The 23,100-nt window shown below is 42.7% G+C and overlaps 1 protein-coding gene across 11 annotated transcripts in view; it reads right to left on the bottom strand.

Annotated features, from left to right (window-relative positions):
• The window catches only part of atxn1a (ataxin 1a), a 439,854-nt gene that overhangs the window by 73,265 nt on the left and 343,489 nt on the right, over positions 1 to 23,100 (bottom strand). Inside the window, exons 1-2 of one of the 11 annotated variants that reach the window (XM_041183904.1) lie at positions 10,315 to 10,332; positions 8,806 to 8,887 (exon numbers count right to left, since the gene is read on the bottom strand). The exons of 9 other annotated variants lie outside the window; for them this stretch is intronic. The gene's annotated coding sequence lies outside the window, so the exon portion shown is untranslated. Of the gene's footprint in view, positions 1 to 8,805; positions 8,888 to 10,314; positions 10,333 to 23,100 lie in introns of those variants that run through there. One more of the 11 variants, XM_041183899.1, reaches the window with a different exon arrangement.

Raw genomic sequence — 23,100 nt, 5'->3', positions numbered from 1 at the left:
TTTAACCCCTGTATTAATGGAAAAATTGCCTTCCTACCCACCCTATCTATGCCCTTCATAATCTTATACACCTCTATCAGGTCCCCTCTCAACCTTTGCTGCTTTAAGGAAAACAACCTATCCAATATTTCCTCATAGCTCAGACCTTCCAGCCCAGGCCGCATCCTACTAAATCTTCTCTGCATCCTCTCCAGTGCAATCACATCCTTCCTACAATGTGGTGACCAGAACTGCACGCAGTACTCCAGCTGTGGCCTAACCAGCATTTTATACAGTTCCAGCATAACCTCTCTGCTCTTGTATTCTGTGCCTCGACTAATAAAGCAAGTATCCCATATGCCTTCTTAATCTCATTGTCTACCTGCCCTGCTACCTCAGGGGTCTGTAGATATGCACACCAAGGGTCCTCTGATCTTCACTGCTTTCCAGGGTGCTACCATCCATAGTGTATTCACTGCCTTGTTAGCCCTCCCCAAGTGCTCTACCTCACATTTTCCGGGTTGAATTCCATTTGCCACTGTTCTGCCCACCTGACCAGTCTATTGATATCCTCCTGCAGTTTACGGCTATCCTCCTCATTATTTACCACCCTACCAATTTTCGTGGTCTTCTTGATCATACCCCCTACATTTAAGTCCAAATCATTTACGTACACCACAAACAGCAAGGGCTCCAGCACTGAGCCCTGCGGAACCCCACTGGAAACAGACTTACAGTCACAGATGGGAGGGATGTTTCCCTCTACCATCACCCCCTGCTTCCTGCCTCTCAGCCAACTTTGGATCCAATGTGCCACTTTGCCTTGGATCCCATGGACTCTTACTTTCTTGACCAGTCTGCCATGAGGGACCTTATCAAAAGCCTTGCTAAAGTCCATATAGACCACATCAAATGCATTACCCTCACCAACACTCCTGGTTACCTGCTCAAAAATTCAATCAAATTTGTCAAACACCACCTTCCCTTAACAAATCCATGCTGACTATCCCTGAATAATCTGTGTCTCTCCAAGTAGATATATTCTGTCCCTCAGAATTCTTTCTAGTAACTTCCCCATCACCGATGTTAGACCAACTGGCCTGTAATTTCCTGGTTTATCCCTTCCTCCCTTTTTTAATAATGGGGAACATTAGCAGTCCTCCAGTCCTCTGGCAGCTCACCTGTGGCCAGAGAGGATTTGAAAATTACTGTTAGGGCCCCTGATATCTCATCCCTTGCCTCCTTCAACAGCCTGGGATACATCTCATCTTGGCCTGCAGATTTATCCACTTATAAGGCCACTAAACCCACTAGTAACTCTTCTCTATGTTAATCTCCTCTAATATTTCAGTCCTCCACCCTAATGTCTATACCTGTGTCGTCCTTTTCCACAAATGAAGACTGGCGCAAAGTAATCATTGAGGACTGCACCCATGTCTTCCGGATCCACACAGGGATTACCTCTATGGTCCCTAATTAGCCCTACTCTTTCTCTAGTTATTCTCTTGCCCTTTGGGTTTCCAATTATTCTACCCACCAATGCTTTCTCTTGCATTCTCTTAGCTCTCCTAATTTCCTTTTTAAGTACCCTACTGCACTTTTTATACTTCTCTAAGGACTCCGCTGTATTGAGCCCTCAGTATCTGCCATAAGCTTCTCTTTCTTTCTTAATTATAACCTTTATGTCCCTTGACATCCAGCGTTCTCCCACTTTGCCTTTACGGTAACGTATTTGCCCCATACTCTCGCTATTTCCTCCATGAATGCCTCCCACTGCTCTGACATAGTTTTATCTGCAAGTAGCTGCTCCCAGTCCACATGGGACAAATCACATCCCATCTTAGTAAAATTAGCTTTTCCCCAGTTTAGAACTTTTATTCCCGGCCCAACCTTATCTTGTTCCGTAACTATCCTAAATCTAACTGAGTTATGGTCACTATCTCCAAAATGCTCCCCTACTGATATGCCTTCCACCCGCCTGGGCTCATTTCTGAATATTAGGTCCAGAACTGCCCTCTCACTTTTTGGGCTTTCTACATACTGGCTAAAAAAGTTCTCCTGGATGCAACTTAAGAGTTTTGCTCCCTCCCTACCTTGCACACCATAACTATCCCAGTTAATATTTGGGTAGTTAAAATCCCCTAGTATCACTGCCCTATTATTCTTACACTTCTCTGAAATTTGATTACATATTCGATCTTTTATCTCTCCCTGACTGTTTGGTGGCCTTTTGTGTACACCCAACAGCATGTTTCCCTCAAAAACAGAAAATGCTGGAAAAACTCAGCAGGTCTAGCAGCATCTGTGGAGAGAGAAAGAGTATTAACGTTTCAAGTCTGTATGACCCTGCGTTTTAACTTCTAATTCCAATCAGCTTCTCTCCCCTTTGAACTACTTCTCAGGATCCTATCCCCCTGTTAATTTAGTTTAAATCCACCCCAACAGCATTGGCAAACCTCCCCGCAAGATGTTGGTCCTGTTCCTGTTCAGATGTAACCATCAAACTTCTGCAGGTCCCAGCTCTCCCAGAAACGGTCCCAATGCCCCAGGAATCTAAAGCCTTCCCTCCCGCACCAACTCTCCAGTCAAGCATTTATCTGCTTTAGCCTTCTCTTCCTATACTCACTACAGCGTGGCACCAGTAGTAATCCGGAGATTACTACCTTTGAAGTCCTGCTTTTCAATTTCCTGCCTAACTCCTTAAAGTCTGCTTGCAGGGCCTCATTTCTCTTTCTTCCTATGTCATGATGAGATATTTGACAGCCTGGATCTGTTCACAGGCTGTGCAAACATGGATAAGGGAAATTCAATTCCAGACAGGGCGGGAAGGATATGTATTGTCTAGCTCACTGGTCAGGTCAAAGAAACCCACCAAGTAGTGAAAGTATCAGGATGACTAGCCATTAGTGGCTGTTTAACAAGATCTTGCACCCCTATTAGTAGTTGTTTAGGGAGATCCTGTAGCTATGAGCAACTGTTAATGAAGTCTAGTAGTAATGGCTGGAAACAATTGTAAAAGGTGCTGTGCCACTGCAAAATCTTTAGAAGCTTTCCCCTGCCTGCCTGGGAGAAACTCTCCCAGGCATGCTTGAATAAAGATTTGTACTTACATGGATCTTATGGACTCTGGAGTGGCTTTTCTCCACAACTGGCGTAGTCCGCAAGAACCTTGCAACGTCGGGCACTGGCACCAGTTGGAACTAGTCACCAATGAACAGGTGAGAATGCTTATTTACCACCCATTAGATAGTGAGGTCAGTGTTCGACATGGATAGCCGGTGGGCAGAGCAGAGGATCCGAACCAGAAAACCGGTCTGTGGGTGAAATAATTAAAGATCATAGGGCGCCAGGGAGCAGAGCATTCCTTGGGTAAACTTGATTGTTTCTGGAGCAAAATGAGGTTAGAGGTGATGAATGGCTGTAGGGTAAAACGGGGGAGGCCCATTTCCCATAGGATATCAGAACGATCGTAGGGTAAAATAGGAGATCTGCTTCCCAAAGAGTAGTGACACTCTGACTATAAGCGCAACATTAACCACAGTAGATAAAACTGCAGAGTGGGAACCTGCAGGGTCACTCACTGACTTATCAGTGAATAGAAACAAAAAGGTATTAAGTAAAATGACCAAGGAAGGCTGGGATCCGTCATGAATCCCAGATAAGCGTAAGGACTGGTGGGAAAAACAGATGAAAGAAAAGGAGGTAATAATTATCTACGTCAGTGCTACCTCAATATGTGTAAGTCAAGAAGCTTAGAGATAGGAAAGCTGATAGGAAAGTTGAAGGGATGACTGTTGAAAGAACAAGAGGTGCTTTGAGCCAGGCTTGCCCACCTTCATCAAAGGGTAGCCAGAGCCTCTGCAGGGCGACTACTCCCCCAAGATGAACCAGAGGTGGAATTGAAGGCACCACCCGGGTATGAGGCCCCAGAACCAACGGCTCTAGTGATGGCCAGGTGGAGCGGGCTTGTTGGGTGCCAGGGCAGCTCCCATAGAGATGAGACAGAGAGAGGTACCAGATCTAGCCCAAGCTGGGCAACTCCAGACATTAGTCATGACAATACACAAACCTTTCACTCCGGGCGAGAGGCAGATGCTATTAGAAGATTTGGCCACTCTCAGACCCAATTGCAGTAATACCAGGTTTTGGAGACAGTTGGAGGAAATGTCCGAGATCCATAACATACACTTGAGAATGTACACATCCTCGTGAGAGCCAAATGCCCCTGACAGACATGGAACCAGTGTCCAGGCAACATTAAAGAGGGGGCATGGGTCATGGAAAATGGCATGGTCCGAGAGAAATATCAGGTTTAAGGACGCAGTACAGGGAGTATTAAACGGGCAGAGCAACTGGGGAGCGATAACCATGGTCATACAGAAACCCGGGGAGAGCACTGACAATTATGCTGAGTGAAAATAAATGGCCCTCGACGAGTTTTCTGGGGCACAGAATCTCATTCAGGATGATCCAGAATTTTTAAAGATGTTAAAGGAGGGATTTAGTCAGCAGGACCAGAAAATCCTCAATCTGGGATTCTCAGCATGCAACAATTACAGAACTATCTTGCAATAGGCAGGTGAGATAGATGTCAAGCAGGGAAGGTGGACTCCCAGGCAGCCATGGTAGAAGTAGGGATAGCTGCAACAAGTGGTGAGATAGCTAGATCACGGCAATGTTTCAATTGCAGCAAGATAGGATGCCACACCAAGAACCGAGAAGTGATGAATGAGACACTGATTGAAAATGCTTATGTGATAAATCATTTTCAGCTGTATTAATAAAGTGCACCAGGTTACAATCCTTAAATATATCAAGGAATATGTAATAATGCAAGATTATTTTTATTTAAAATTTTGTCCTGAAGCACTGCCCAAATGCACCGATTCATGGCTGATTTTATGTTCGGTAATAGGCAAATTCATTTCAGTAGAAACTGTGGAAAAAAAACACATTTCAAAACTACTGCAATTGAATGCAATCGCACCTGGATCGCCAATTGTGCCCAGGTCAATATCTGTCGTCCTCTAGGCTTGTGCAAATAATCTGGTCTGATGCTCCACTGTAATTCTGAAAGAGTTCTGCATTGTTTGAGAACCATTGTTCAGATAAAACATTAAACCAAGAGTCATCTTGTCTGTTCAGGTGGATGCAAATGATCCATGCCACTGTTTGGGGGAAAAAGTGTTAAGCAGGGTGGTATTTCCATGTCATGACCAACATACATCCCTCAACAAAGGCCATCAAAAGCAGATGATCTGTTGATTCATTCATTCAGTTGGCTTCTGTGGAGTTGCATTGTGAGAAAAATGGTTGCTGTTTTTGCCTGTTTAACAGCTACTTTAAGTCATTCATTGGCAGTAAAGTGCTTTGGGAAATCGCGACCAGGAATGCTGCGTCATGTGGCGGAATAGAAATTAATTTAACAAGCTTTCTCCTACCTCAGTTTCCTTACCATGACAACAGGAGAAGAATTAATAAGTTGTTTTCCACTTTAAAAATATCTATTAAGGAAAAATAGTTACAACTATTCATCTCCCCGTTCATCTTAAACAGGAATAATGGAAAAAAAGGTTTGTCTCTGGTTTGTACAATATCTAATTTGGCTAGGCTCTACCGTAAGCCAATTCAGTTATCAAGGACCACTAAACTCTTGGCTCACCTGAAAAGTAGCCAAGATTGTGTAAGATAAAACAATCAAATTAACTATCGGAAACAGAATAACTTGGCTTCAACATTAAACTAACAGATTAACAATGTCCAACTCTATTACAAAGCCTAACTCAGGATTACTGCAGGTTTAGCTGGATTTAACTTAATGTAGCACATCACAAATATTCAACTTTGAATATTTTATCTACTTGGTCAAAAGTTTCTTATATGCAGTAGGTAGCAATTTCAATCTATTTAACTTTACATCATGGCCAATTTAAGTAATATACAGACACAGAAAAACTCTGCATTGTAATTCTACTGCTTGATCAAAACACTTATTTCAGGCCTCTGCAGTACATCTCATGATTCATATATATTTCTTCATGAAGTGACCTCCTCTTCAAATTTCAGCCAAAATTTTGCAAGCAATAATGCTATACTTTACCAGCCATAAACTATGATCGGATTCCTCTGAGATGAATTTGAATACAATCTAAGGGTGCAGCTGCAATACAGCAGCAAAAGTCTGTTTCCTCCAATATTGGCTTAGGTCAAGGTATGGTACAGCTCACTATTTCAAGATCATCCTGGAATGCAAAAATAATCTCTGGGTTCTCTTTATGACAAAGTACCTTCTTAAACCCTCTCATGGACTTCTTTGCCACTAAGATTGAAACTACCCAGTCAGCTGCATCTGCCACTTCCCTCAAGTGCCTTGAGGCATTTTACTGTGTTAAAGATGCCATGTAACTGCAAATTGTTGCTTTAGCAGTCCAGAGATCATGAGTTCAATTCCCACTGTGGCAAATTATGACAATGAATTCAATGAATCTTATGTAATTTGTAGACAAGTGCCACAGAAACTGCCAAATTTTGTAACTGGCTCATGACTATATTTCAAGGAATCACCCCTGGCTGCGACTCCAGTCTCACTAAGGGACTTTTTGTTCCCAGATCCCAATCCTGCCATCGAGATGAAATGTGATGCCAGAGCCCAGTCAGAGATTTTAGAGGAGGTGGCCGCTTCAGGGTGCCCTTTTCAATTAAAGATTCCGCATCTGGCGGGCCATTAGGAGGCAGTCCAGCACTGGAAGATCTGAGGTGGGTGCTGCTGAAGTAGGTGGATAACTGCGAGAGCACCTCAAGATGGAGGCTCCCTCTGAAGTCCTTTCAATAATTAAAAGTAAAATGTGGCCACAGCTGCAGGCCAGTATTGTGGAGAAACAACCCCTCCACAGATGAGCTGCAGTTGCAGCTGTGGCCCTCTGGCAATCACAGCTGTGGGGGAGGGGGGTATAGTATGGGAAGGAGAACGAGTGATTTTAATCATCTTTAAAGTAGGCATTGCTGCCACCTTAGCCTGTTATTTGGAGGCTCCCTGTATCCTTAAAAAAGGCTTTAGTCTCTGTCCATATGCAGTCTGGAAAATTCCAGATGGTGCTTGAAAGTGCCTTCAATAGGCACTAAAATTGGTCGAACTGGCTATATGCTGCTGGCAGGTAGGTAGTATCACTACCCATCTACTCTGAAGCAGCCCCCTTCAAAATAGGTTGGGTGCAGAACATGCCAGCTGGCTGACTTTCCAGCCAGTAGCACGAAACTGCCATCGTGCCCGCCTCCAGTCCCACCTCTGCACCTCTATAAAAGTTTTACCACAAGTGATCGACTCTTAATGTCGTTAGTCCAACTAGGAATGTTTAATGATTGCTACCGGTGAGGTCAATGGGCAAAAGCAAAAAGCTAAGTTTCTTTGCATTGAAGATAAGCCGAGTCTTCTGTCAACAAGCTCGTTTATAACTCCTTTCAATGATTCGGACTGTACAAAATCGGGTTCTTGGCTGTGTCTTTTCAGCTGATGAGCTTTCTGATACTGTAACATATATTTGTAGTGATTAAAGAAATTTATATTGCACATCAACACATCCTCAGAATGTTCCTAAGTACATTCCAACCAGTAAGTTACCTTTTGAAATGTAGTCAGTCATTTATGTAGGCAACTTCAGTGGCCATTTTTGGGGCACAACAAATCCCACAACAACAATTGTCAGAGAGGCCAGCTAATCTGTAACCACTGGTGTTAACTGAACCACTACTATAAAAAAATTCTGAACATACAAATTAGGGGGAATAGGCCACTCAGCTCCTGTGCCATTCAATAAAATCATGGCTGATCTAATTTTCACCTCAACTTCACATTCCCGCCTATCCCTGATAGCCTTTCACTCTCTTACTTACCAAGAATCTATCTATCTGCCATAAAGATATTCAAAGGCTCTGCCTCAATCACAATTTGAGGAAAAGAATTCCAAGCTCTCTCAACCCTCAGAAAAAAATTGTCCTCACCTCTGTAATTAATTGGGCATCCCCTTATTTTTAAACAGTGACCCCTATTCCAGATTCTCCCACAACAGGAAAATTTATGCTTTCACATCTACTTGAATTGCAAGAAAAGGTAAAGAGCCTGTGTTAAAGTTTCATCTGCTAAACAGCACCTCCAACAATACACCTGGATTATGTGCTCAAATCATGGTCTGGATTTGAACTCTCAGCTGTCAGATTCAAGGCAAGAAACCTATCATCTAAACCCAGCTAACACTTATCACCTTGCATTGATAGATCTAAATAACTTCTAAAGTCTCCCCAGTATTACAAATATACATTTTAATAAATCAAAGAGTAATTTTCTTTCAAATGGGGGGAAGCAAAATTCAGTGCGGGAATTTCTCCTCCGAATTCCCCAACTCCTGGCATAGCAAGTAAATTGTGAATCTGAGAACATCCCATGTAAGCTGACAAAGATAAAAGAAAAATGCTGAAAATCCACAATATAGACAGGATAGGGCTGGAGAAACACAGCAGGTTGGTGTAGCACCTGAAAAGAAAATACAGCTTAAAATTTCAGGTGGAGACCCTACACAGGTACCAAGCCAGAACAATAGCCTGTTTTATCTCTTACTATCACTTACAGTGTTTTCGATTTTGATTGGTAAGCATTGGTAAGGGTGGTGAAATACACATATGATTACTCAAATTGCTTTACTCGCTCATCATGTCCTGACAACATGAGCATGTGTTTCATTGTATCATAAGTCATAAAACTTACTGACAGTTGCCTGACTCAATCTATGCTATTTCTTCATCCTATCCTACAATTTCAGCTGTTCAGAATACCTTATCACTGACTTCAGAGATCAAGAAATTTTCAGAATTACTTCCAACTTTCAGTGTTCTCATTGACTGTGTTTCTGGGAGCCTGAAAAGGAACAAATAAGTGGACTGTCACTCAGACAATGGAAGCTATTTGCAACACATCTTTAGCATAGCCAGAAGCCACATAATCCTGGTCTAATTGCCAGAGAAACAATGTATTTTTGTTAACCTAAAATGCTCATGTTTTTAGCATCAAGATGGAAAAAATCAATTTCCACCCTATTTTCTCTCAATTTTAAGAATATTGTAGATTATGCCTCATTTCTCTCCCCTGCCCATGTCCACTGGCTCACTGCAAGCTAGCCAGTACAACACTACACTTTGACTCAACTATATTCAGCGAGCAAGGGGAAAATAACTCTGGCAAACCCACAATCTGCTAGTGGATTTAATGTAGGAAAATAGTCTAATTTGTTATGCCCATAGAAACTTGGATTAACTTCTGGGCTTTGTATTTATTGCAGTCATTTTTTATTAATATAGATGATGCTGTTAAAACAACTTGCCTTGCAGCGCCGATTGATTTAGGTTACCAATTTTCATTCTGTTTCTTTTGTTTTAAAGTGCTTTCTATTGTGGAAAAAAATGTGCTGTCTTATCGTGCTACGAAGGTGTGTGACCTGTGACATGCGAAAAGGAAGCTTCACTTTTAATCAGCAATCAACCACATACAGCATCAACCCTCAAAGCATGCTCAATTCAGCCCATTCAGTGCTACTTGCATCAAAAATTTCTGCTAATTTTTGCCATAATGAAAAGATTCATAGATAATAGGAAATTATGATTAACTCAGTGAAATAAAAACACTAGTGTAATTGAAAAGCAAAAAAAGAAAGGTACAGTAATTATTTAATCTATGGCCCTTAAAGGAATATTTAAGGAAGCTCAAAACACAATGGACATTTGTTTGACCCCTAACTGCAGAATCCAAAAACACAGGTGGGTAACAAAATAGGACTCTTATGTCAGTTTTATTAGGGGATTCATTCCTTGTTAGAAAACAGCCCATTCTTATAGCACTTTTTTCTTCATTGGAAAACAATCGAACCCAATTAAAGAAAGTATTTTGCAGCTATTTTCCACATCGAGGAAAGCCGGAGGACTGATCTGGGGAACAATATTCAGTGGGGAATCTCAATTTCGAGAGTCTGAAGAACTGAAAAACCATATTTTTTTCAATAGACTTTCCACCATGGGGAATTCCCTTCGTAATTATTCAAGCTTAAAAATGCCACAGCAAACTGGCCAGTAAACAAAGAAAATAGCAGGACAAATCCTCATGTGTTTATCTAGCTTCCATAGAACCGTAGAAAAGTTACAGCACAGGAGGCCATTCGGCCCATCTTGTCCATGCCAGCCCACGGACACCCAGGTGCCCTTTCTAATCCCCGGCCCACAGTCCTGCAGTTACGGCACTTAAGGTGTAGATCCAGGTACCTTTTAAAAGAGTTTAGAGTTTTGGCCTCTTACCACCAACTTGGGCACGAATTCCAGACATCCACTGCCCTCTGGGAAGGGTTAAACTCCAAGAAGCATGACTAATGGGAAACAAAGCAGCAGGTTAGCGCGTGTGTGTGTGTGTGTGTGTGTGTGTGTGTGTGTGTGTGTGTGTTGGGGGGGGGGGTGGGGGGGGGATTCAACTTCATGTAAAATTATGCAAAAACTGAAAAGAAAGGAGAGCCCAGGAGAGGCTATTAGAGTCTCCAGAACACAGAATAGGACAGTGTGTTTGGAAAGGGCTAGAAATCTAACTTCAAGCACATCAGATAAAGGGATGACAATGAGAAAGGGGACGGGAAATACAGGACTGAAGGTGTCTGAATGCATGCAGTATACAAAATAAGGTAAATGAGCTTGTGGCGCAGATTGAAATTGGCAGGTATGATGTGGTGGGCATCATGGAGACATGGCTGCAAGGGGATCAGGACTGGGAGCTAAATATCCAAGGATATACATCCTATCGAAAAGATAGGCAGGTTGGCAGAGGGGGTGGGGTTGCTTTGTTAGTAAGAAATGAAATTAAATCGATAGCAAGAAATGATGTAAGGTCAGGTGATGTAGAATCTGTGTGGGTAGAATTGAGGAACCACAAAGGTAAAAAAACCATAATGGGAGTTATGTACAGGCCTCCGAACAGTAGTCAGGATGTGAGGCACAAGATACACCAGGAGATAGAAAAAGGTGTGTGAGAAAGGCAAGGTTACAGTGATCATGGGGGATTTCAATATGCAGGTAGACTGGGAAAATCAGTTCGGTAGTGGATCCCAAGAAAAGGAATTTGTGGAATGTCTACGAGATGGCTTTTTGGAGCAGCTTGTGGTGGAGCCCACTAGGGAACAGGCAATTCTAGATTTAGTGATGTGTAATGAGGCAGATTTGATAAGGGAGCTTAAGGTGAAGGAACCCCTAGGAGGAAGTGACCATAGTATGATAGAATTTACCCTGCAATTTGAGAGGAAAAAGCTGGAATCAGATGTAACGGTATTACAGTTGAATAAAGGCAACTACAGAGGCATGAGGGAGGAGCTGGCCAGAATTGACTGGGAGATGAGCCTAGCAGGAAAGACAGTGGAACAGCAATGGCAGGAGTTTCTGGGAGTAATTTGGGAGACACAGCAAAAATTCATCCCTAGGAAGAAGAAGCATACTAAAGGGAGGACAAGGCAACCATGGCTGACAAGGGAAGTCAGGGACAGCATAAAAGTTAAAGAGAAAGCATACAATGCAGCGAAGAGCAGTGGGAAACCAGGGGATTGGGAAGCCTACAATGACCAACAGAGGACAACTAAAAAATAAATGAGGGAGAAGATTAAATATAAGGGTAAACTAGCCAGTAATATAAAAGAAGATTGCAAGAGTTTTTTTTTAGATATATAAAGGGTAAGACAGAGGCAAATGTGGACATTGGACCGCTGGAAAATGACGCTGGAGAAGTAGTAGTGGGAACAAAGAAATGGCGGAGGAACTGAATAGGTACTTTGTGTCAGTCTTCACAGTGGAAGACACGAGTGACATCCCCAAAGTTCAAGACAGTCAGGGGGGGCAGAGGTGAGTATGGTGGCCATTACCAAGGAGAAGGTGCTAGGAAAACTGAAAGGCCTGAAGGTGGATAGATCACCTGGACCGGATGGATTACACTCCAGAGTTCTGAAGGAGATAGCTGAAGAGATAGTGGAGGCATTAGTGATGATCTTTCAGGAATCACTGGAGTCAGGGAGGGTCCCAGAGGACTGGAAAATCGCTAATGTAACCCCCCTTTTTAAGAAGGGAGTGAGGCAAAAGACGGGAAATTACAGGCCGATTAGCCTGACTTTGGTCGTTGGTAAGATTTTGGAGTCCATTATTAAGGATAAGATTTCAAAATACTTGGAAGCGCATGGTAAAATCAGGCAAAGTCAGCATGGTTTCATCAAGGGGAGGTCATGCCTGACAAATCTATTAGAATTCTTTGATGAGGTAACGAGTAGGTTAGACAAAGGAGAGCCAATGGATGTTATCTACTTGGACTTCCAGAAGGTCTTTGACAAGGTGCCGCACAGGAGGCTGCTTAATAAGATAAGAGCCCCATGGTGTTAGAGGCATGGTATTAGCATGGATAGAAGATTGGCTGTCTGGCAGGAGACAGAGAGTGGGGATAAGGGGGTCCTTCTCAGGATGGTGGCTGATGACTAGTGGAGTTCCGCAGGGGTCTGTGTTGGGACCACAACTTTTTACTTTATACGTTAATGATCTAGTTGAAGGAACTGAGGGCATCCTGGCTAAGTTTGCAGATGATACAAAGATAGGTGGAGGGACAGGTAGTATTGAGGAGGTGGGGAGGCTGCAGAAGGATTTGGACAGGTTAGGAGAATGGGCAAAGAAGTGGCAGATGGAATACAACGTGGGCAAGTGTGAGGTCATGCACTTTGGTAGGAAGAATAGAGGCATAGATTATTTTCTAAATGGGGAGAGAATTCAGAAATCTGGAGTGCAAAGGGACTTGGGAGTCCTAGTCCAGGATTCTCTTAAGGTTAACTTGCAGGTTGACGCGGTAGTTTGGAAGGCAAATGCAATGTTGGCATTTATTTCGAGAGGACTAGAATACAAAAGCAGGAATGTGCTGCTGAGGCTTTATAAGGCTCTGGTCAGACCACATTTAGAATATTGTGAGCAATTTTGGGCCCCGTATCTCAGGAAGGATGTGCTGGCCCTGGAGAGGGTCCAGAGGAGGTTCACGTGAATGATCCCAGGAATGAAAGGCTTAACATATGAGGAACGTTTGAGGTCTCTGGGTCTATACTCGATGGAGTTTAGAAGGATGAGGGGGGATCTGATTGAAACTTACAGAATACTGAAAGGCCTGGATAGAGTGGATGTGGGGAAGATGTTTCCATTAGTAGGAGAGACTAGGACCCGAGGGCACAGCCTCAGAGTAAAGGGAAGACCTTTTTTTTAGAACAGAGATGAGGAGAAACTTCTTTAGCCAGAGAGTGGTGAATCTATGGAATTCATTGCCACAGAAGGCTGTGGAGGCCAAGTCATTGAGTGTATTTAAGACCAAGATAGATACGTTCTTGATTAGTAAGGGGATCAAAGGTTATGGGGAGAAGGCGGGAGAATGGGGTTGAGAAACTTATCAGCCATGATTGAATGGCGGAGCAGACTCGATGGGCCGACTGGCCTAATTTCTGCTCCTATGTCATATGGTCTTATGATCTTTGCATAAAAAAGTCTTCCTCATGTCCCCCCTACACGTTCTGCCATTTATCTTGAATCTACATCCCCTGGTTCTAGAATTCTCCAAAAAGGGAAACAATTTTATCCTGTCCACTCTATCTATTCCCCTCATAATTTTGTACACCTCAATCAAGTCATCTCTCAGCCTTCTTTGTTCTAAGGAAAATAACCCCAACCTATCCAATCTCTCCTTGTAGCTACACTTTTCTAACCCTGGTAACATGCTTGTAAACCTCCTTTGTACTCTCTCCAGAGCTATTACGTCCTTCCTGTAATGTGGTGACCAGAACTGCACACAACACTCCAGTTGTGGCCTCACCAGTGTTTTATACAATTTCAACATTCTATCCTTACTTTTATATTCTATACCTCTGCCAATGAAGGAGAGCATTCCATATGCCTTCTTTACAACCTTGTCTACTTGGACTGCTGCCTTCAGGGACCTCTCTCACTTCATTTATCCCTCTAGTATATTCCCATTTATTGTGTAATCCCTGTAACTGTTTGACCTCCCTAAATGTATGACCTCTCACTTCTCTATGTTAAAATCCATCTGCCACTTTACCGCCCACTCCACCAACCCATCTATATCATGTTGGAGATTATGGCTATCCTCTACACTATCCACTACTCGGCCAATCTTTGTGTCATCTGCAAATTTCCCAATCGTGCCCCCCACATTCACGTCCAAGTCATTAATATATAACACAAACAGCAAGGGTCCCAACACTGAGCCCTTTGGAACACTACTAGAGAAAACTCTCCATTTGCAAGGGCATCTATCGACCATTACCCTTTGTTTCCTGTTACAAAACCAGCTTCTTATCCAGTTTGCCACATTACCCTGAATCCCATTGGCTTTTACTTTCCTGACCAAACTGCCATGTGGGACCTTGTCAAATGCCTTGCTAAAATCCATGTACACAACATCCACTGCACTACCTTCATCAACCCCTCTTGTCACTTCCTCAAAGAATTCAATCAAATTTGTGAGGCAAGACCTTTCTTTAACAAATCCATGCTGACCATCCCTGACTATGCCTTTCCACATGACAGTTAATCCTATCTCTCAGGATTGATTCTACTAATTTGCTCATCACCGATGTAAGACTAACTGGCCTGTAATTGTTTGGCATTTCCTTTGATCCATTTTTAAACAATGGAACTACGTTGGCATTTCTCCAGCACCTCCCCTGTATCTAGTGAAGATTGGAAAATGATCCTCAAAGCATCTGCTATCTCCTCCCTGACTTCCTTCAGCAGCCTTGGAAACAATCCATCTGGCCCAGGTGACTTATCAACTTTCAAGGATTTCAACCCTTCGAGTACTTCCTCTCTCTTAATGACTATCCCATCAAATATCTCGCAGTGTTCCTCCTGGACTACTATATCTACATCTCTCTTTCCTTTGTAAACATAGAGACAAAACAATCATTCAAAACCCTTCCCACAGCCTCTGCATCTACACACGTTTCCATCTTCATCTCTGATAGGTCCCACTTTTTCCTAACCTTTCAGCATTCATATATTGGTAAAACATCTTTGGGTTATCTTTAACTTTATTTGCTAATTTTTTTTCATGCCCTCTCTTTGATTTCCTTATTTTCTTTTTTACTTCATCCCTGCACTTCCTATATTTGTCGAGGCTATCTGCAGTGCTTAGTTCTTTGTGCCTATCGAATGCTTTCTTTTTCTGTTTGATCTTCGCCTGTATTCCTCTAGACAACCAGCGGGGTCTAGATTTGACAGTATCACTTATTTTTGTAGGAGACATGTCTACTTTGTTCAATTAGGATCTCGCTTTTTAGTGCTTCTCACTGGTTTTCCACTGTTTTATCCTCTAGCAGTGCTGTCCAGTCCACCTCAGCCAAATCCCTTCTCATTTCTGCAAAATTTGCCTACCCCCAGTTCAAGACTTTTACTTCTGCCTTATCTCTGTCCTTTTCCATGGTAATGCTAAATCTAACTGAATTGTGATCACTGTACCCGATATGGTCCCCAACTGTCACTTCACCCACTTACCCTTCTTTGTTCCTCAACACTAGGTCTAGAATTGCATCTCCTTGTTGGGTTTGTCACTAATTGATTGAAAATATTTTCCTGGACACACTGCATGAATTTTTCTCCCTCAGTGCCCCTTATATTGTTTGAACCCCAGTTGATATTAGGATAGTTGAAGTCTCCTACTATTATTGCCCTCTTGTTCTTACAAGCAGAAATTTGCCTACATATTTGTTCTTCTATCTCCCTTTCACTATTTGGGGGTCTGTAGTATACTCCCAGTAGTGTGACTGCCCCTTTTTTATTTCTAAGCTCAATCCATAAAGCCTCGTTTGTTGACCCATTTAGTATATCATCCCTTCTCACAACTGGGATTGATTCTTTAACCTCCTTTTTTATCTCCTACTCTATTTTGTCTGAAGACTCAATAACCAGGGATATTAAGCTGCCAGTTTTGTCCTTCCTTTAGCCAGGTCTCTGTTATAGCAATGATATCCTGCTGCTGTTATGTGTCTGCCTGTGCCCTTAATTCATCTACCTTGTTTGTAACGCTCCTTGCATTTAAGTATAAACAGTTTAACCCCGTCAATTTCCCTGGCTGGACACTTTGTAAACTTTGCTGCTCCTGTAACTCCATGTCTATCACAACATCCCTAGCTAATGTTCTACCTCCATTTTTCTGATCTCAATCTGACCTATCTGATCCTACTCCTGGGATCCCATCCCCCTGCCACACTAGTTTAAATATTCCCCAACAGAACCAGCAAAAGCTCCCGCAAGGACACTGGTCCCAGCTCTGCCTGGGTGCTGCCCATCCGGTTTGTACAGGTCCCACCTTCCCCAGAACCAGTCCCAGTGCCCCAAGAATCTGAATCCTTCCCAATTACATCATCTCTCCAGCCACGCGTTCATTTGGTCTATCCTCTTATTCCTACTCTCGCTAGCATGTGGAACTGGGAGTAATCCTGAGATTACTACATTTGAGGTCCTGCATTTTAATTTATCTCTTAACTTCTTGTACTGAGCTTGCAGGTCCTCATCCCTTAGTTTACCTATGTCATTGGTACCATTGTGTACCACGACCACTGGCTGTCCAACTTCCCTCCCCAGAATGTCCTGCAGCCGCTCAGTGATATCCTGGACCCTGGCATCAGGGAGGCAACATACCATCCTTGATTCACATTTGCGGCCACAGAAGTGTCTGTCTGTGCCCCTAACTATTGAATCCCCTATCACTATAGCCTTGCTATTTGTTTTCCTCCCGCCCCTCTGAGCACCAGAGCCACCCAAGGTGTCATGAACTTGGCTATTGCTGCTTTCCCCTGCGAGGCCATCCGCACCCCCCACCAACAGTATCCAAAGCGGTATGTCTGTTAGAGAGGGGGATGATCACAGGGGACTCCTGCACTACCTTCCTGAGTCTTATACTGTTCCTGATGGTCACCCATTCCCTTTCTGCCTGAGTAATCATCACTTGTGGTGTGACCACCTCACTAAACGTGCTATCCATGACTTGCTCAACATCACGGATGTTCCACAATGAGTCCACCTGCAGCTCCAGCTTCGAAATCCGGTTAGCTAGAAGCTGCATGTGGGCACACCTTCCGCATACATCGTCACCAGGGATGCTGGAAGTGTCCCTCATTTCCCACATCCTGCAGGAGGAGCATTTCACGGGTCTGAGTTCTCCTGTTATGACATCCTTCTTGATTAAGCTAGTTAGTCCCTTAAAAAATACGCTAGCTGGGAACCTTGTTTCTTGACTAATTATACTTGTACAGTACTACTCTACTTTTTTTTAAGCTCCTACATCAGTATTAAGCAATCATTACTTTAATAGATTGGGAAAAAAAACTCACCAGGATTTACTCACCAATCAGCTGCTTTTTAAAAAAAATCCACTTTTAGAAGAATGTCCCTCACAGGTCTGGTGCACTCCTGAAGGTACTGCCTCTTCCTTTCTTTTTTTTTAGGTTTCAGGAGGAGGGAGGGATGGAAACACAACAGCAATGTAATGTTTGGGGCTATTCTGTTCTTTGACAGTGGGTCCTCCTCAATCCCCTTCTGAGTTGCAGTGACTGCGCTGACTTCTCCTAGAATGCTTCTCAGTCACTTCTTACTACCGCCCTCTGTTGGATACTCTTCCTCCTGTTAAGTGCAAGGGTCCTTCTCCTTGATCCCCTTTTGAGTTGCGGTGACTGCACTGACTTCTCCCTTTGCTATTTGCCTCTGCTACTCCTTGTGGTAGTGAGTTCCACATTCTTCTTATTTAGGATGCAAATTTCTCTTGACTGTCCTATTGGATTTATTAGTGACTATCACATTTATGACCTGTAGTTTTGGACACCCCCCACGAATTCTCTCCACATCTACCCTACAAATCCTTCCATAATCATAAAGACCTCTGTCAGATCCTGCCTTAGTCTCTTCTCTTCTAGAGAAAAGAGCCGCCACCTGTTCAGCCTTTTCAGCTAAGTATATACTCTAAATTCTGTTATCATCCTTGTGAATCTATTTCCTGCCTTCTCTGGTGCCTCTATATCCTTTCTGTAATATGTAGATCAAAACTGTGCACAGTACTTCAAATGTGGTCTAACCAAGGTTCAATACAAGTTGAAATTAATATCATTGCTTTACAATTATTTCTCTCTAAAAATGAACCCCAATCCCTGTTATTTTCCCATTAACTTGCATCAATACTCTTAATGATTTGTGCACCTGTACCCCTAGATCCCTTTTCTCCTCTACTCCATTTAGACTTCATTATCCAAGCAATATGTGACCTATTTTTTCCTTGAATCAAAATACACTACCTCATCTATATTGAAATTAATTTGCCAATTACATACTTATTCTGCAAGTTTATTACTCTTCCTGATGCTTTGACTCCTGTTCCAATTTTCAGGCAAACATGAATCTTGGCAGCCAGAGCTCCAGTCAGAAACAGTTGGAAACCTTATATAATTTAAAACCCAGTGCCATCTTTGTCAGTCATTACCCAGGTACCACTAGTTCCTGCTCCCGCCAATCATCAAGGGCCTGTAAAGCTGGGAGACAGCCATTTGGAACAATGCTTAAAGCGAGCCTCAGCTGCTGTCAAGTTGAGTTGTATAGCACTTTTGGAGGCATTTTGCTGGAATTTGAGTTATTTATACCAACAAATTCACAGTTGCCGTAGCTTCTGAACTCATGTTTGCTGCACTGTGCTGTGGCTTCTTTCTGTTTCCAAGGAAAAATACACATCTTAAAGCTGCTGCTGCATGCACTTGATAAGTGACCACAGTTCTACTCCCCCCCCTGCACCATCACCCACTCCACCCAATTTAGTTAGCAATGAATTTCATGTCGGTGGTTTGTTGCTTGCATGCGAGTTTTCCCCTCTGTTCCATTCTCAACCAGGAACAGGAGGCTTAACTTGTGCATAATTACAGACTGTCGTACGAGTAAATGTAATACCACGTGGCCCGGCACCCCAGTTTTGGAAGGAAGATGAGGCTTAGTGTATGCAAAACAAAAACAGAATTACCTGGAAAAACTCAGCAGGTCTGGCAGCATCGGCGGAGAAGAAAAGAGTTGACGTTTCGAGTCCTCATGACCCTTCGACAGAACTTGTCAAGTTCTGTCGAAGGGTCATGAGGACTCAAAATGTCAACTCTTTTCTTCTCCGCCGATGCTGCCAGACCTGCTGAGTTTTTCCAGGTAATTCTGTTTTTGTTTTGGATTTCCAGCATCCGCAGTTTTTTTGTTTTTATTAGTGTATGCAAGTCTGTCTCCAGGTGAGAGGAGGGAAGGAAGGACAAACACAAAAATAAGAGACAAACAAAATGAAAGAAAGATTTACCAAGGACAAAGGCAGTAAAAGAGTTGGTGAGAACTGACAAAATGTGCAAGAGGGAAACAGATGGAAAGAAATAAGGAAACAAAGTTTGGAAGATAAGAGAAAAAAAAGAGACAAGGAAAGGGGTAATTATGGTAATAAAACAATTACCGAAGAACTTTTCCACAAGCAACATCACAGGAAAAGAACTAGAAAGTGGAACCGTATTTGTTCATTAGTACTTTTCTAAGGAACATATATGTACACAAACATCCATGAGGGATTAGGTGATTGCAACCTTTTTATGATGTTATAATATCTTTAACAAGTCACTTCCTTGCCCTTATTCAGGATCTGCTTGGATTTTGCATCTGTCTATAAGCAGTAACAAGTTACATGTCATCCAGTTTTTGTCAGAGGTGAACATTTACAGGTGTATTCAGACACCACGAAAAAAAAACTTGGGAGTCCTGTATATTGTGCAAGTTTTGTCAATGCTTGTAATTCACTGTGGGGTGGATTTAAGACAATGATACAAACATGGGCAAGATTTGTACATGCCCATTGCTCAAGAGTTACACTCTCAATTTTAGCTGCAGATCTTCCCTGATGTCTGGGGAAGGTCAATGTAAGAAATATACAATGCTGTTCTGTAAGGTGACCCAGGATAAAACTTCAGTCCTACTGCATTTGTGGAAGATGCCTTTTTGCAGGGAACAAAACTACTTCATGAGATGGTGTCCTGTGCCTCCAGCAGCATCCAAGTTACCTTGTTAATTTTACAGCAGGATTCTGGATGCAGAGTTATAACATTATAAACAAGAATAGTGTCCAAGCACAGTTGGCAAGCACTGCAAGTTCATAAGACCTCCTTTAATTTGGATCCCAGGAGTCCATGAGCTGGCTCTCATGGCATACAGTACTAAATTTGGAATCTTTTATCCTGACAGAATCATAGAACCATTAAGTACTGAGTTTATCACTGGGATTAGGGAGCCAGATTTAGATGTGCAAGAGCACTCCCAAAAATCTAAATTAAAATAGAAGAGACACTTGATATAAGACCATGAGGGCAACACATCATCAAACTATGTCTATGTTGGCAGTCACAGACACTGAACAAATATGAATCGCACAATATAACATTCACACAACTGCTACAAGTTCAGCATAGATAGATAACACAACATATGAATAACGGCAGAATCTGATAAAGCTTTGATGTAATCGTCATAAGTCCCCTTTCTATTCTTTACTGATCTAAAAGAACCTTTCCAGAAGCTATTCAAGCTGTTACTTTCTTTGTACCTCATCAATAATCACTACACGCTCAATCTTGCACACAAAAACACACGCATGCACATGCATGCATCACTTTCTCAGCAAGTCCAATTGTTCTGGCATTAGAACCATATTCTACCTATCAAATATTTAAGGCATGTCAAGGGAATTGCTTCTCCAGCAGATAGTGATAAATATTGATATTTATAAATGACAGCAAATATAAGGTAGAAGGGCTAACAGCTTTATTTGAATATTCAGTGCTTGGTGTTCCTCCAGCTATAGGAATAAACCTCCAACAAAGGGGACCTAATCTCAAATTTCACTGCTGATAGATATTCACAATGGGACCTCTCTCACAGGTGAATTTTGCCACTTCCATGTAACATTAAGAGGAGAATCATCATCCATCATTTCTGTTGCTATTCTGCCTATTGGTTGGAGCTAGAAACCATGATGGTAAATAGTTACACAGTGTTCCTCCTGATCAGATGGTATTTTGTGGATGCATAGAGAATATTCTGGATAAAAGAAATCACATCAGCACATTAAATTTTGAGAGCTGGACTTTTTAAACTCTCACTATATAACTAATTTAAATATAATACATCGGGTTATGATGATCTGGAATGCACTGCCTGAAACAGTGGTGTAAGCAGATGCAATAACTTTCTAAAGGGAAATGGACATGTACTAGCAAAAGGGGGGGGAAAAATTGCAGGGCCACAGGGAAAGAGCTGAACTGGTCAGACAGCACAGGCATAATGGGTCAAATTTTTGTGCTGTAAGGTGCAACATCAAATTTCTTTAATCCATTACAGAGGCATTGCAAACAAATCTTTTTATTTGTAAGCTTATAGCACAGTAGTACAGCACACACTACCTTGGCAACAAGCAATGAGTGTCATTACAGAATCACAGAGTGCAGAAGAGGCCCATCGAGTCTGCATCGACTCATGAGAAACACCTGACCTACCTACCTAATCCCATTTACCAGCACTTGGCCCATAGCCTTGAATGTTATGCCGTGCCAAATGCTCATCCAGGTACTTTTTAAAGGATGCAAGGCAACCCACCTCCACCACCCTCCCAGGCAGCACATTCCAGGCCGTCACCACCCTCTGGGTAAAAAAGTTTTTCCTCACATCCCCCACTAAGTCTCCTGCCCCTCATCTGGAACTTATGTGCCTTCATGACTGACCCTTCAACTAAGGGGAACAGCTAGTCTCTATCTACCCTGTCTATGCCCCTCATAATCCTGTACACTTCAATCAGGTTGCCCCTCAGTCTTCTCTACTCCAACAAAAACAAGCCAAGTCTATCCAACCTCTCTTCATAACTTAAATGTCTCAGGCAACATCCTGGTGAATCTCCTCTGTGCAATCACATCCTTCCTATAATGTGATGACCAGAAATGCACACTGTACTCCAGCTGTGGCCTCATCAAGGTTCTATACAACTCCAACATGACCTCCCTACTTTTGTAACCTAAGCCTCGATTGATGAAGGCAAGTGTCCCATATGCCCTTTTCACCATCCCAGTGACATGCCCCTCCGCCTTCAGAGATCTATGTACATGCACGCCAAGGTCCCTTTGTTCCTCAGAACTTCCTAGTGTCATGCCATTCATTGAATACTTCCTTGTCAAATTACTCCTTCCAAAGTGTATCATCTCACACTTTTCAGGGTTAAATTCCATCTGCCACTTATCTGCCCATTTGACCATCCTGTCAATATCTTCCTGTAGCCCAAGACACTCAACCTCACTGTTAACCACCCAGCCAACCTTTGTGTCATTAAAGCAGCCTTCTGTCATCACTCTCTGTCTCCTACAACTAAGCTAATTTTGAACGCATCTTATCAAATTACCCTGTATCCCATGTGCATTTGCCTTCTTTAAGTCTCCAATGTGGGATCTTGTCAAAGGCTTTGCTGAAATCCATATAAACTACATCAACTGCACTACCCTCATCTACACATCTGGTCACCTCCTCAAAAAATGCAATCAAATTTGTTAGGCATGACCTCCCTCTGACAAAGCCATGCTGACTATCGCTGATCAAACCTTGCCTCTTCAAGTGGAGATGGATTCTCTCCTTCAGAATTTTCTCCAACAGTCTCCCTACCACTAACCTGAGACTCACTGGTCTTACGCTACAATCCTTCTTAAATAGCAGAACCACATTAGCTGTTCTCCAGTCCTCTGGCACCTCCCCAATGGCCAGAGTTGAATTAAAAATTTGGGTCAGAGCCCCTGCGATCTCCTCCCTTGTCTCCCTCAGCAGTCTGGGACACAAATCATCCGGACCTGGAGATTTGTCCACTTTTAAGCCTGCCAACACCTCCAATATCTTGTCACTCCCTATATTAATGTGCTCAAGAACCTCGCAGTCTCTCTCCCCGAGTTCCATACCTTCATCCTCATTCTCTTGAGTGAAGAC

The sequence above is a fragment of the Carcharodon carcharias genome, chromosome 3, assembly GCF_017639515.1.
Source record: "Carcharodon carcharias isolate sCarCar2 chromosome 3, sCarCar2.pri, whole genome shotgun sequence".
NCBI classification, from domain to species: domain Eukaryota; kingdom Metazoa; phylum Chordata; class Chondrichthyes; order Lamniformes; family Lamnidae; genus Carcharodon; species Carcharodon carcharias.
This window is presented reverse-complemented; position numbering and strand designations above follow the sequence as displayed.